This window comes from Callospermophilus lateralis, chromosome 1 (assembly GCF_048772815.1).
Source record: "Callospermophilus lateralis isolate mCalLat2 chromosome 1, mCalLat2.hap1, whole genome shotgun sequence".
Lineage (NCBI taxonomy): Eukaryota > Metazoa > Chordata > Mammalia > Rodentia > Sciuridae > Callospermophilus > Callospermophilus lateralis.
The window spans coordinates 16,684,437-16,699,331 of record NC_135305.1 but is presented as its reverse complement, the minus strand read 5'-3'; positions in this window follow the sequence as shown (position 1 = coordinate 16,699,331).

Genomic DNA, 14,895 nt, shown 5'->3' with positions numbered 1-14,895 from the left:
TCATCCACCATTTGAAATTGTAAATTGTTTTAACAAATTTTATGTTTGTACTGTAGATAGTTATTGAACTAATTATTTTGGTGAGAAAGCAATAGATGCCTTAGTGGGAGCTACTAGATTTAAGGCTATATATTGTTTACACTGGGTGCTGTTGATATTAGTTTCACCATTAAAGGCGAGGCACTGGAAACCTTCAGGAATACTATAGGCATACAGGGTAGAATGTATGCCGCCTTAGATCCATACTTCTAGATGGGAAAACACACTAACAACATGAAAAACCAAGGGACTAAAGCATCCCAAACAAACCAGGATGCTTCAACAAAAAAGCCACTGATAACACAGTAGAAGAAATGACCAAGAAGGAGTTCAGATTGTACATAGTTAAATTGATATGTAAAGTAAAGGATAGTATAAGGAGTGAAATCAAAGAAAAAGTACAGAAAGTGAAAGATCAGTTCAATAAAGAGCTAGAGATCGTGAAAAAAAAAAAAAGTAGAAATTCTTCAATGAGGGAATCAGAAAACCAAATTACAAATTCAGTAGAAATCATCACCAACAGACTAGACCACTTGAAAGATAGAACCTCAGATAATGAAGACAAAATGTATAATATTAAAAGTAGAGTTAAACATGCAGAGAAAATGGTAAGAAACCATGAACAGAACACCCGAGAATTGTGGGATAACATGAAAAAAACAAATTTTTAAGAGTTATCAAAATAGATGAAGGAGCAAAGATACAAACCAAAGGAATGCACAATCTTTTCAATGATATAATAGCAGAAAATTTCCCAAACCTAAAGAATGGAATAGAAAATCAAATACAAGAGGCTTACATGTCCCCAAATGTACAAAATTACAGCAGACCCACACCAAGACACATTATAATGAGAATGACTAACAAACAAAATAAAGATAAAATCTTAAAGGCTGTGAGAGGGAAAAAAAATCAAATTACATTTAGGGGAAAACCAATTTGGATCTCAATTGATTTCTCAACCCAGACCCTCAAAGCTAGGAGGTCCTGGAATAACATATTTCAAGCTCTGAAAGAAAATGGATACCAACCAAGAATTTTATATCCAGCAAAATTAAGTTTCAGATTTAAAGTTGAAATTGAAACATTCCATGATAAACAAAAATTCACAGCTAGAGAGCCTACACTACAGAGAATTCTCAACAAAATATTCCATGAGGATGAAGTGAAAAAAAAAAAAAGTGAAAAACCAGTAAAGAGAGGATCTACACTAAAGGGACATCCAACCAAATGAGAAACGGGGACAAATCAAAAACCAGAAATAAATCAAAACAACAGGGAATACAAATCATATCTCAATAATAACCTTGAATGTTCACAACCTAAACTCATCAATCAAAAGACACAGACTGGCAGATTGTATTAAAAAGCAAGACCAACAATATGCTGTCTTCAAAGACATCCAGAGGCTGAAGGTGAAAAGAAGGGAAAAAACACATCATTCACATGGATTGCATAAAGAAGCAGGGGTTTCTGTTCTCATCTCGGATAAAGTGAAGTTCAAACCAAAGTTAATCAGAAGAGACAAAGAAGGACATTTTATAATTCTTAAGGGAAGTATATACAAGCAGCACATAACAATTCTAAATATTTACATCTCAAACAATGGAGCATCTATGTACATCAAACAAATCCTTCTCAATTTCAAGAGTCAAATAGACCACAATCCAATAATACTGGATGACTTTAACACACCTCTCTCACTACTGGACAGATCTTCCAAACATCAACTAAATAAGAAAACTATAGAACTAAATAATTCAATCAATAATTCAGACTTAACAGACATATATAGAATATTTCATCCAGAAAAGCACAAAGAGCAAATATACTTTCTTCTCAGCAGCACATGGCTCCTTCTGTATAACAGAACATATCTATGCCACAAAGGAACTGTTAGTATAATACCCTGCATTCTATCAGACCACAATGAAATGAAATTAGAAATCAACAATAAAATAAAAATACATGGTACTGAAACAAATGGAGACTGAATAATACACTATCGATAGTAGAAGTGGATATTAGAAGAAATCAAAGATGAAATTTAAAAATTCTTAGAGGTAAATGAGAACATTGATACAACATATCAAAATCTCTGGGACACTATGAAGGCAGTACTAAGAGGAAAGTTTATTGCATTGAGTGCATTGATTAAAAGAATAAAAATTTAACGAATAAATGACCTAATACTACATCTCAAATTCCTAGAAAAAGAAGAACAAATCAACACCAAAAGCAGTAGAAGACAGGAAATAATTAAAATCAGAGCTGAAATCAAAACAAAAGAAACAACTGAAAATATTGACAAGAAAAGTTGGTTCTTTGATAAAGTAAATAAAATAGATAGATCCCTTGCCATGCTAATGAAGAACAAAAGAGAGAAAACTCAAATTACTAAAATACAAGATGATGAAGGAAATATCACAACTGACACATCTGAAATTCAGACAATAATTAGAAACTATTTTGAAAAATTATATTCCAATAAACCACAAAATATTGAAGATATCAACACCAGTATCATTCTAAATGGAGAAAATTGAAAGCATTCCCACTAAAAACTGGAACAAGACAAGGATGCCCTCTTTCACCACTTCTATTCAATATCAACTTTGAAACTCTAGCCAGAGCAATTAGAAAAAAGAAAAAAATTAAAGGGATACAAAGAGATAAAGAAGAACTCAAACTATCACTATTTGCTGATGACATGATTCTATATCTAGAAGATTTCTAGAGACATACTGAATTAGGAGGTCATACATGATTTAAACAGATCAATTTCAAGTAATAAAATAGAAAATGCCATCAAAGACCTACCAACCAAGAAAAGCCCAGAACCAGATGGATCCTCAGCCGAGTTCTACAAGAGTTTCAAAGGCAAATTAACACCAATACTCCTCAAAGTTTTCCATGAAATAGGAAAGAAGGAAACACTTCCAAACTCATTCTACAAGACTAATATCACCCTGACAAAGACACATCAAGAAAAGAAAACTTTAAACCAATATCCCTGATGAACATAGATGCAAATTTCTCAATAATGTCCTGGAAAATCACATACAAAAACAGATTAAAAAGATAGGGCATCACGATCAAGTGGGATTCATCCCAGGGATGCAGCTTTGTTTCAACATGTGGAAATGAATAAACATAATTCATCATATTAATAGACTTAAGAATTATATGATCATACCAATAAATGCAGAAAAAGCATTTGACAAAATACAGCACACCTTCATTTTCAAAACACTAGAACAACTAGGGATAGTAGGAACATACCTCAACATTGTAAAAGCTATATACGCTAAACCCAACACATCATTCTAAATGGAGAAAATTGAAAGCATTCCCACTAAAAACTGGAACAAGACAAGGATGCCCTCTTTCACCACTTCTATTCAGCATCAACTTTGAAACTCTAGCCAGAGCAATTAGAAAAAAGAAAAAAATTAAAGGGATACAAAGAGGTAAAGAAGAACTCAAACCATCACTATTTGCTGATGACATGATTCTATATCTAGAAGATCCAAAAAATCCCACCAGAAAACTTCTAGGACTAATAAGTTAATTCAGCAAAGTAGCAGGATATAACATCAACACCCATAAATCAAACATATTTCTATACATCAGCGATGAATCCACTGAAAGAAAAACTAGGAAAACTACTCCATTCACAATAGCCTCAAAAACAAAATGAGAATTCATCTAAAAAAAGAGGTGAAAGACCTCTACAATGAAAATTACAGAACACTAAAGAAAGAAATTGAAGAAGACCTTAGAAGATGGAAAGATCTCCCATGCTCCTGGATAGGCAGAATTAATATTGTCAGAATGGCCATATTCCCAAAACCATTATACAGATTTAATGCAATTCCCATTAAAATCCCAATGACATTCTTCATAGAAATAGAAAAAGCAATCATGAAATTTACTTGGAAAAATAAGAGACCCAGAATTGCTAAAGCAATCCTTAGCAAAAAAAAAGTGAAGTAGGAGGCATCACAATACCAGACCTTCAACTATACTACAGAGCTACAGTAACAAAAATGGTACGGTATTGGCACCAAAATAGACTTGTAGACCAATGGTACAGAATAGAGGCAACAGAGACAAACCCACATAAATACGGTTATCTCATACTAGACAAGGGTGCCAAAAACATTCACTGGAGCAAAGATAATCTATTCAACAAATGGTGCTGGCTAAACTGGAAATTCATATGTAGCAAAACAAAATTAAACCTCTATTTCTCACCCTGCACAAAAATCAACTCACAATGGATCAAAGACTTAGTCATTAGTGTAGGGCATGTCACATCAGAGAAATAGAAACCTATGATGGAGAAAAGGAAACCTAACTTGCAGAGTGATGCTTACTTCCTGGTCTTGGGGCCTGCACATGGCTAAGATGGTGCCTGGTGATCAGCCAGAAGCCCTTACTGTGGGTTGTGATGAAAAATCGGATCACCTCTAGGATAGGCTCAGAACCCTTCCACCCTCGTGTCCCATTACTACCTGTAGGATGGGCGCACATGTGAACTGTCCCCACCCTGCTGACCTTTATCCTGATTGGCTCCTGTGCCTTATATTAGCTGTGTGTGCTTCCTCAATAAATGAGCTCCAGCCTGGACTGGTCTCCCTGACATGTCTGATTGTCCTCCGGCGAGGGAGGGCTGGGTGCCAGCTGTCAGTCGGCCCTCTCCTTTCTTGGCTCCTCCTGGCTGAGGCATGTTCTCCCCATCTCTCCTGCAGGTCGGGAAGGAACGAGGACTAAAAACCCCAACAACTAGAACAGAGACCCTGCGCCTAATAGAAGAAAAATGGGCCCAAATCTTCATCATGTCGGCCTAGGACATGACTTCCTTAACAAGACTCCTAAAGTGCAAGAAGTAAAATCAAGAATCAATAAATGGGATGGATTCTAATTAAAAAGCTTCTTCTTAGCCAAGGAAACAATAATGTGAGGAGAGATTCTACAGGTTGGGAGAAAATCTTTACCACATGCACCTCTGATTAAGCATTGATCTCTAGGATATATAAAGAACTCAAAAAACTTAACACCCCCAAAACGAGTAACCTTATCAATCAATGGGCTAAGGAACTGAGCACACACTTCACAGAAGAAGAAATACAATTCATCATCAAATATATGAAAAAGTGTTCAACATCTCTAGCAATTAGAGAAATGCAAATCAAAACTACTCTAAGATTTCATCTCACTCCTATCAGAATGACAATCATTAAGAATACAGGCAACAATAAATATTGATGAGGATGTGGGGGAAAAGGTACACTCATACACTCTAGTGGAACTGCAAATTGTGCAATCACTATGGGAAGCAGTATGGGGATTCCTCAGAAAATTGGGAATGGAACCACCATTTGACCCACCTATCCTATTCTTTGGTTTATACCCAAAGGACTTAAAATTAGCATACTATAGTATGCTAATTTTAGACACAGTCACATCAATGTTTATCGCAGCTCAATTCACAATATCTAGACTATGGAACCAACTTAGGTGTCCCTCAATAGATGAATGAATAAGAAAATGTGGTGTATATATATACTCAATGGAATAATAAATACTGAGCTTTAAAGAAGAATGAAATTATCACATTTGCCAATAAATGAATGAAGCTGGTGAATGTTGTGGTAAGCAAAATATGCCAATACCCAAAAACCAAAGGCTGAATGTTTTCTGTAATATGCAGATGCTAATTCACAATAAGATGGGGGGCACTAGGGAAGAGTAATGTTACCCTAGATTAGGTAGCAGAAAGTGAAGGAAGGGGAGAGGAAGGGATGTGGGGATGGCAAAGATAGTAGAATGAAACAGACAGTATTACAGACATTATTTATGTATATATTTGACTGCCTGACTAATATGATTCTACAACATGTACACTCAGAAAAATTAGAAGTTATATTCCATCTATGTATGATATATCAAAGTGAATAAATGTATTCTACTGTCATGTATAGCTAATTAAAACAAATTTTAAAACATAATGATAAAAGAAGAATTAGAAATAAAGGCTGCATAATTACATTTATGAAATTGAAAGAATAAAATGATATAACTGGAAAATATGTTTACATTTCACTACAAATGGTAAAACATTGACAATATATAAATTGGAATGCATCATTTATGTATATGGTAATACTTATCTAGAGCACCACTAAAAAAATCTACATAAAGTGATATACTCAAAAAAAGTTGTAAAGAGTAGTTATAAAGAGGCCATCAGCTGCTGGGGCCATGGCTCAGTGGTAGAGTGCTTACCTAGCATGTGTGAGGCACTGGGTTCAAACCTCAGCACCACATAAATAAAATAAAGGTCCATTGACAAGTAAAAAAAATACTTTAAAAAAAAAAAAAAGAGGCCATCATATGGCCATCAGTGATATATATATGAGTGTGTGTGTGTGTGTGTGTATGTGTGCGCATGTACAGATTTTTTAGTGGTTGCTCTAGGGCTGGGGTTTTGGGTCAGTGGTAGAGTGTTTGCCTAGCATGTGGGAGGCACTGCGTTCTTAAAAAAAAAAAAAAAAGTTCAAGTAGCTATCAAGAAGGAAAGGACAGGGGCTGGGGATACAGCTCAGTTGGTAAGGTGCTTGCCTTGCGTGCATAAAGCTCTGGGTCAATCCCCAGCACCACAAAAAAGAAAAAGAAAAATAAAAGGAGGGAAACTAAACGAAAAACAGAACATAAAATTTTTGATGGCAAACAAACTTGACAAATTTAGAAGAATTGAAAGGACACATAGTAACTTCTCTGACCATGACTGTATCAAACCAGAAATCACTAACAAAGAGACAATAAGAAAATCTCCTGTCACTTGGGGAATTAAGCAACACTCTTCTAAATTACCCACGAGTCAAAGAGGAAGTCTCAAGGAATATCTTAAAAACACCTAGACTGAATGAAAATGAAAAGACATAGGGAAACTTGTGAAATGCAGCTGTTATAGTGTGCAGATGAGGTGTTTCCCCAAATCTCCTCAATCCAACATGATTGAATTTCGAGGACTGTGGGAGCTGTGACCTAGTCAGTCCACCCTACATTGCATGGCCTGGGTGGTAAGGTAGGCAGGTGGGTGTGGGTGGAGGAAGTGAGGCACTGGGGCCTGCTGTGGAAGGATTCATCTTCCTGAGGCCCCTTTCCCCCGTCTCTCTCTCTGACTCCTTCCTGCCATGAGGGGAGGGGAACGGCTTCCTCCACCACACCCTCTGCCATGATATGTGGTCTCACCTTGGGCCCAGAGCACTGGTGTCAACCCACCATGGACCAAACCTGAGACTGTGAGCCAAAGTAAACTTTCCTTCCTGAGTTGCCCTTGTCGGGTATTTTGGTCACAATGACAAAAGCTGAGAAACACAGCTGCAAAGGCAATTCTGAGAGGGAAATTTATAAGACTAAATATTTACATTAGAAAAGAGAAAGTATTTCAAATGAATAATCTAAGTTCCCACCTTGAAAAAAAATAATAATTACATAAATCCAAAGTAAGCAGAAGAAAGAAAATAATGCAGGAAAAAAAAAAAACAACCCAGAAATCAATAAAACTGAAAACAGGAAAACAATAGAGAAATTTCATGAAACAAACCCAGTTCTTTGAAAAATGATAATGTGGATAAGTTTATTTTTAACTGCTAAGAGAGTAGATCTTAAGTGTTCTCTCACTAGGACATGTTAATTAACTTGATCAGGCTAATAATTCATATATATCAGGCTAATAATTCATATGAGTTATTAGCATATATATGTATATATACACACACACATATATATCTATAATATACACATCTATCAAGTGATCACATTGTAAATCTTACATTTTTATAGATTTATTCATCAATTTTACCTTAATAAAGATGATAAGTATATACAGAAATAAGAGAAGGAAGGAAGCTCAGACTATTTTACTGAAAAAATTTTACCAAACATTCAAGGAAGAATTAGTATCAATCTTGCGAACCTATTCCAGAAAATAGAAAAAGACTTGTTTTAAGAGGCCCTTACTATGCTGGTAACAAAACCAGACAAAGACAACAAAAAAGGATAATAAAGACCCAATTGCTTATAAACAAAGTTGTAAATTTCTCAATAAATTAAGCACAGCAATGTATAAAAACAATAGTACACCATGACCAAGGGTCATTGTTCAAGGTATGTGTGCATTATTCAATAATTGAAAATCAATCGGTTTGACCAATTATATAAACAAGCTAATGAAAAAAAATCATATCAGCTGATGCAGAAAAAAGCATTTTACAAATTTCAATACCTCCTCATGATAAAAATTCTCAATATGCTAGGATTACAGGGGAATTTCCTCAGCCTTCCAAGAGCCTTTACAAAATACCCATTGCTACTATGGTTAATGGTGAAAGACTGAATGTTTTTTCCTTAAGAGTGGGAAAAAGACAAGTTTCATTCTTAAATTAAAAGAGTATTGGGGCATTCTTCCATTACAATAAGGAAGAAAAATAAGCGACACATTGATTGGAAAGGAAGAAATTAAGCTGCCTCTCTTTGCAGAAAACATGTTTACCACTCTTGAAAGTCCCAAGGAATCCACGCACAAGATAAAAACTCTTAGCACTAATAAGTGAGTTCAGTAAGCTTATAGGACACAAAATTAACAAACAAAATCCATTATATTTTCATTCATTATAAATAACCAAGCTGGGCACAGTGGTGCAAGCCTGCAATCCCAGCTACTCAGTTTGATTAGGCCATTTCTAGCTTTTCCACACCAATATATTTCTGTAGTTGTGCCCAGTATTCTGTACTGTCAAGTAGGACTTCATACATCAAAATTTATCTCAAAAACAATTTCCAGCTAAGTGGAAATTTAAATAAGCATTTAAAATAATTTCCTTCTATTAAAAAAAAAAAGTTAATGAAAATTAACTGTTCCTTCAAAGAAATCTTTATGTGAACAAGTAATTAGCTTAAATTTAAATAATCCTGATAGCTCAAATATAAATTCAGTACCCAGGAGTAAATTATTTCCATCATTGAGAGTCTTTGTGATGCAAATGAGGAAATGATCTATTTTAGTCAGTCCCTTAGCAGCCTGAAGAATTCAAATCCCTTTACTAGCATATATATTTATTCTCCACATTTGTCCAAATACTGCTATGAATTGCGCACAAAGAATTAGGCATGGTATTTCTGTTTCATCTGCCCGGTGCAGAACAGAACAAAACATTTCCCACCCTGACACAGATCTTCTTTTCTTCACACAAGCTAAGAACACTTTCTGGATTATTGACAACCCACCATGAGGCGAGGGGAATGGCTTCCTCCACCACACCCTCTGCCATGATATGTTGCTAGTGGGGCATCTTGAACTCAAACTCTTTTCTATTTATTTTTGTGGGCGGTGGAGGGGGGCACCCCTGAGCTATTTGAAAAGCCTCTACCCGGCCTTAGAGCCAAGGAGATTTTGGTCTGGCATTGCAAGTCATTTTGTGGCTTCTCCCACTTAATGGCTTATGCAAAGCACATTACCTCAGTCTTTGCTCCGCTAGAGAGGCTGCTCTGTAGCTTTGGACTTGATGTGTTACCCATTGGGCTTGGACAGCCCTCCTCTTACTTTATTTTGGCAAAAGAACATTTCATGAAGATCCTTTGAAGTCCCTTGTATAAATAAAGCAAATGCAGGCTCTCTCTCTCTCTCTCTCTCTCTCTCTCTCTCTCTCTCCTTTCAGGACCCCTAAGGTTGTAGAGCCATTCTACCCCTGCTTTTTGAAAATTACTTTCTGTGTCATGTAATTTTTCACCATATTTCTCAGCCAATACCCTTCACGCAAGGGAAACCCAAAATTCATAGCCCGCGCAGGTCATCATAGGCAAGATATTTTCATTGTTGCTGACCTGTATTTCTCCAACCCATAACTGTGCAGTTATTTTTTTTTAATCCAAGAAGTTTCTATATATTTATTCATTTTAAATAGTATTTTTTTACATTCAGCCTAATCATTTAATATGAGCATATACTTCAAACCATTTTATTGAGTTACGACTGGCATACTATCATCTGTCCATATTCAATGTATACAACTTGACAAATTTGGAAATAAATACACACTCATCACCAGAGACTATGCCGTGAACTTATCTATCACCTCCATAAAAAGTGCTTTTGTGTGTGTGTGCATGTGTCCGTGACAGGAATGCTAACATAAAATCTATCCCTTAATAAATCTTAGAGTCTGCAATACAGTATTCTTCATTATAAACACCATGCTAAACTGCAGATATCTAGGACTTGTCCATCTTGTGTAATAAAAACTTTGTGCACTTTGACAAATATCTCTCTGTTCCCCTCCCTCCCAGCCCCTGGCAACCACTAGTTCCTTGATTCTATGAATTTGACTATTTAAAAATTATCATATAAGTAGCATTATGTAGTATTTATCATTCTGTATCTGGCTTATTTTACTTAAGGTATGTTTATACATGTTGTTCCAAATGGCAGGATTTCTGTCTTTTTAAAGACTGAATAATATACCTCTCTCTCTCTCTCTCTCTCTCTCTCTCTCTCTGTGTGTGTGTGTGTGTGTGTACACCATTATTGTATATACAAATCACATATCTTTATGCATTCATGAACATTTAAGTTGCTTCTATGCTTTGGTTAAATGAATAATGTTGCAAAGAACATGGGAATACAGGAAAGTCCTCAAGAAACAGATTTTATTTTCTTTAGGTATGTATGCAGAAATGGGATAGATGGATCATATTGGAGTTCTATTTTTAATATTTTGAGGCTCTGTGTGCTCTTTTTCCATATTGGCTATTTACATTCCCACTAAAATTGTACAAGTGTTCCTTTTCTGCACACCCTTGCCAGCACTTACCACCTCTCTTAGCTTTGTGATGATAGCCATCCTCAATATCTCATTGTGATTTTGTACCACATATTGCTGATGATTAGTGATGTCCAGCACCTGTTCATATATCTGCTGACCATATGTATGACTTCTTTGGAGAAATGTTTACCCAAGTCCTTTGCTGATTTTTAAAATCAGGGTTGTTTTTTTTTTTTTTTTTCCCATTGAATTATAGGAGTTTCTTATATAGTATCTTGTGGATAATATGCAACATACTTCGGCTAGATTTAAGTTTAATTTGTTCTTGTATTTATAGTTCCTTGAGGAATAATTTTAGGTTCTTTAAGAGCTTTCCTCTTTTTCAATGTAGATGTTCATCACCATAAACTTCCTCTTAGTACTGCTTTTACTGTATGTCTTAAGCTTTGGTATGTTGTTTTTCCATTTTCTCTGTCTCAAGATATTTCCTAATTTCTCTTTTGATTGCTTTTTTGGCCCAATGGTTGTTTAAAAGTGTGTTGCTTAATTTCTATGTATGTATGATTTTTCTGTCTTCATTTTGTTATTGATTTCTAATTTCATTTCACCATAGTCAGAAAAGATACTTGGAATGATTTCAATCTTCTCAACTTTGTTAAGACTTGTTTTGTGACCTAGCACATTATCAAGCATGGTGAATGTTCTGTGTATTCTTGAGAAGATGTATATTCTACAACTGTTGAGTGCAAGATTTTATATATGTGTTTGGTTCATTTGGTTCATAGTGCCAATTTGCGTCTTCTGTTTCCATATTGATTTTCTGTCTGGATGATCTATTATTATAAGTAGGTGCTATAGTTTGCATATGAGGAGTCCTCCAAAATCTCCTGTGAAGGAGAAATGCAGAAATGTTCAGAGGTGAAATGATTGGATTGTGAGGATTTTGAGAGCTGTGAACTAATCACTCCATACCCGTTTGAATGGACTGGCTGGCTGGTAACTGCAGGCAGGAGGGGCATGGCTGGAGGAGGTGGGTCACTGGGGCCTGCCCTGGAAGATTTCATCTTCCTGTGATCCCTTCCTCTCCTTTCATCTCTCTCTCTCTCTCTCTCTCTCTCTCTCTCTCTCTCTCTCTCTCCTTTCTGTCCTTCCTGCCACCCATGAGAAAAACAGTTGTCCTCTACCATACCCCTTCTGCCATTATGTGCTGCCTCATGGACTAAGCCTCTGAAACCATGAGCCAAAATAAATCTTCCAACTCAAAGCTGTTCACCTCGGGAATCTTGGTCACAGCAATGCAAAGGTGACTAACCCAGCAGAGTATTGAAGTATTATGTTTATTGTACTGCTATTGTTCCCTTCAAACGTGACCATTTGGGCTTTATAAATAAGTGCTCTGATGTTGGCTGCATGTGTGTTTATGATTGTCGTATCTTCTGTTGAATTGACCCTTTGACCATTGTGTAATGACTTTCTTTGTCACTTAAGACACCTTTGACTTAGGTCAATTTACCTAAGCTTGGCCCTCTCTGCTCTCTCTTGGCAACCATTTGCATGGAATACCTTTTTCATTCTTACTTTTAGGCTGGTGTATCCTTAAATCTAAAGTAAGTACCTAATGTTGGTACCTAAGTTGGTACCTAAGTACCTAAGCCTTCCCTCCCCCCTCCCCTTTCATGGCAGCTGTGGCCGGGGACATTCCACCTGGCTGAGGAGACCCGAAATGGACAATCAGAAGCTGACATGGCCACAGACCCCAACCACCACGGTGCCCGTCAGCTGAAGCAATCGCCCTATCAACTCGCATCAGCCCTGACCTACCGGCGACAGACAGATGCCCCTAAACTGGTCTCGGCCAACCGCTGTGGGTAACTGCAATTTCGATGGCCTAGGCCCTCCTGCCTCAAGCTCCCTTTATTAAGATTGTTCTTGCCTTTCCCATCGGCGACTTCCCGGCCTCACCCTTCCGTGGACTGGTGAACCTTGGGGGGGAGCACCTCACAGTGAACCTTCTTGAGGTGCCTCATTCTCCTTCCATGGCTCCTGATCTCACGCAGCCCTTTCTGCTTTACGTTACTTATCTACTCAACCACTCTATATCTTTTGATAGGTGAATTTATGCTTAAAATGATTATTGGTAGGTGAGGACTTAACTGTTGTTATTTGTTGCTTTCTGTCTATTATTTGTTTCACAGTGGCTCTCGCATAGGCAAGTGAGGTACCACTGAGCTACATCCTCAGTTTTCTGTTTTATATTTATTTTATTCCCCTCTTTTTCTCTTACTGTATTCCTTTGCGATTTCGTGGGTTGTTGGTTTGTTTTTGTTTTTGTTTTTTTGTAATGATATTCTTTGATTATTTGCTATTTTTTTTTAGTTATTCTGCATCTACACATTAGTTTTTTTCTTCATGATTGCCATGAGGTTTGCATAGAACTTCTTATAGTTATGAGAATCTATGTTGAGTTGATAACAATTTAACTTCAATCGCATACCTACCCCATCTACTTTATGTTATTGATAACAATTTACTTACTTTTATATAGTATGTTTTCATTAACCAGTGTTTATAGTTATTCTTTATCCTTTTGTTTCAACTTTTATAATAGGTTAAAAGTTGATTTATGCACCACTGCCATAGTGTTGTATTATTCAATGTTTGCCTACATATTTACCCTTACCAGTAAGATTTTCATATTCAAATGCTCTTATGAAGTTATTTTCATCTTTAGATAGTTGTTACACTGATATTTATGTCAGGGTGCAAGGGCTGAAACCTCCTATTATTCTGTCTAGCCATCACTCTGAGAATATATTTTGAACTCTAATTCTGGGAATCAACATAGTCACCTTATTTTCTAGTTTAATACCATCTGAATCTAATCTCATTGTTGTGGTTTAGATATAAGGTGCTCTCCAAAAGTTCATGTGTGAAATAATGCAACAATATTCAGTAGTGAAATCACTAGGTTGTGAGAGCTATAATTTGTTAGTGGATTAATCCACTGATATGGATTAACTGGGTGATAACTGTAGGCAGATGGGATATGACTGGAGGAGGTACGCCAATAGGGCATGCCTTTAGCTTTATATTTTGGCTGTGGTGAGTACAACTCACTCTGCTTCCTGGGTGCCAAGTCCTTGGCTGCTTTCCTCTGCCACATTCTTATGCCATGATATCCTGCCTCACCTCTAATCCAGAGCTATGGAGTCACCCAACCATGGATTGAAACTGGCAGCCCAAAATAAACTTTTCCTTCTCTACATTATTCTTGTTAGGCATTTTGGTCATAGCAATGAAAAAGATGACTAAAACACTTCTCATCCTTCTATTTAGACAATAATTGATTTTAAAAGAAAATTCCATTTATAAAATCAGGGAAAGAACCTGGCTTCATGCTAATGAAAATCTCCAGGTTGACATTACCACTAATTGGCAGATTCTGGATATGATGAACCACTTTTTATTCTGCCTAAATGTATCAGCATTCCAATAATACTACCCTAAGTTTTACATAAGGAACCCGAGGCATGCCCTTTTGAAACCAATATAAAGCCTATAAACAAAGCCTCTTTTAATTTTCTACAATCAAATCAGTAAATTAGTCAAAGTAAGGCATTAGACTGATATGTTTTCTATCATGAAGCATCTCATGTTTCATCCAAATGATCACCACTCTCTTGTTGGATAACAACTTCTTTAAAAAAATGGTTGTCAAATTTTGTTAGGGTTGATTGAAATGTGGTGCTTACTAAAACACAATGCACAGAATACATCTTCTTTCCTATAAACTTTTAAACATTTTTCCATGTTTGGCATTCTTGTCAATTTCATTTGTAAGTTTTCTAAGAGCTCAAAATATAATTTCTCTGAATCAGATTTTAAAACTCATTTTAGATAAGCAAGTTTCTCTCCTGTAATCTCTTTACATCTTCATTTTCACATTTCTCTTACCAAAGTTATGCTGCCTTTTAAAATAAACATTCTTTGTAAAAACTGAAAATAAAACAAGAATTGAATTCAC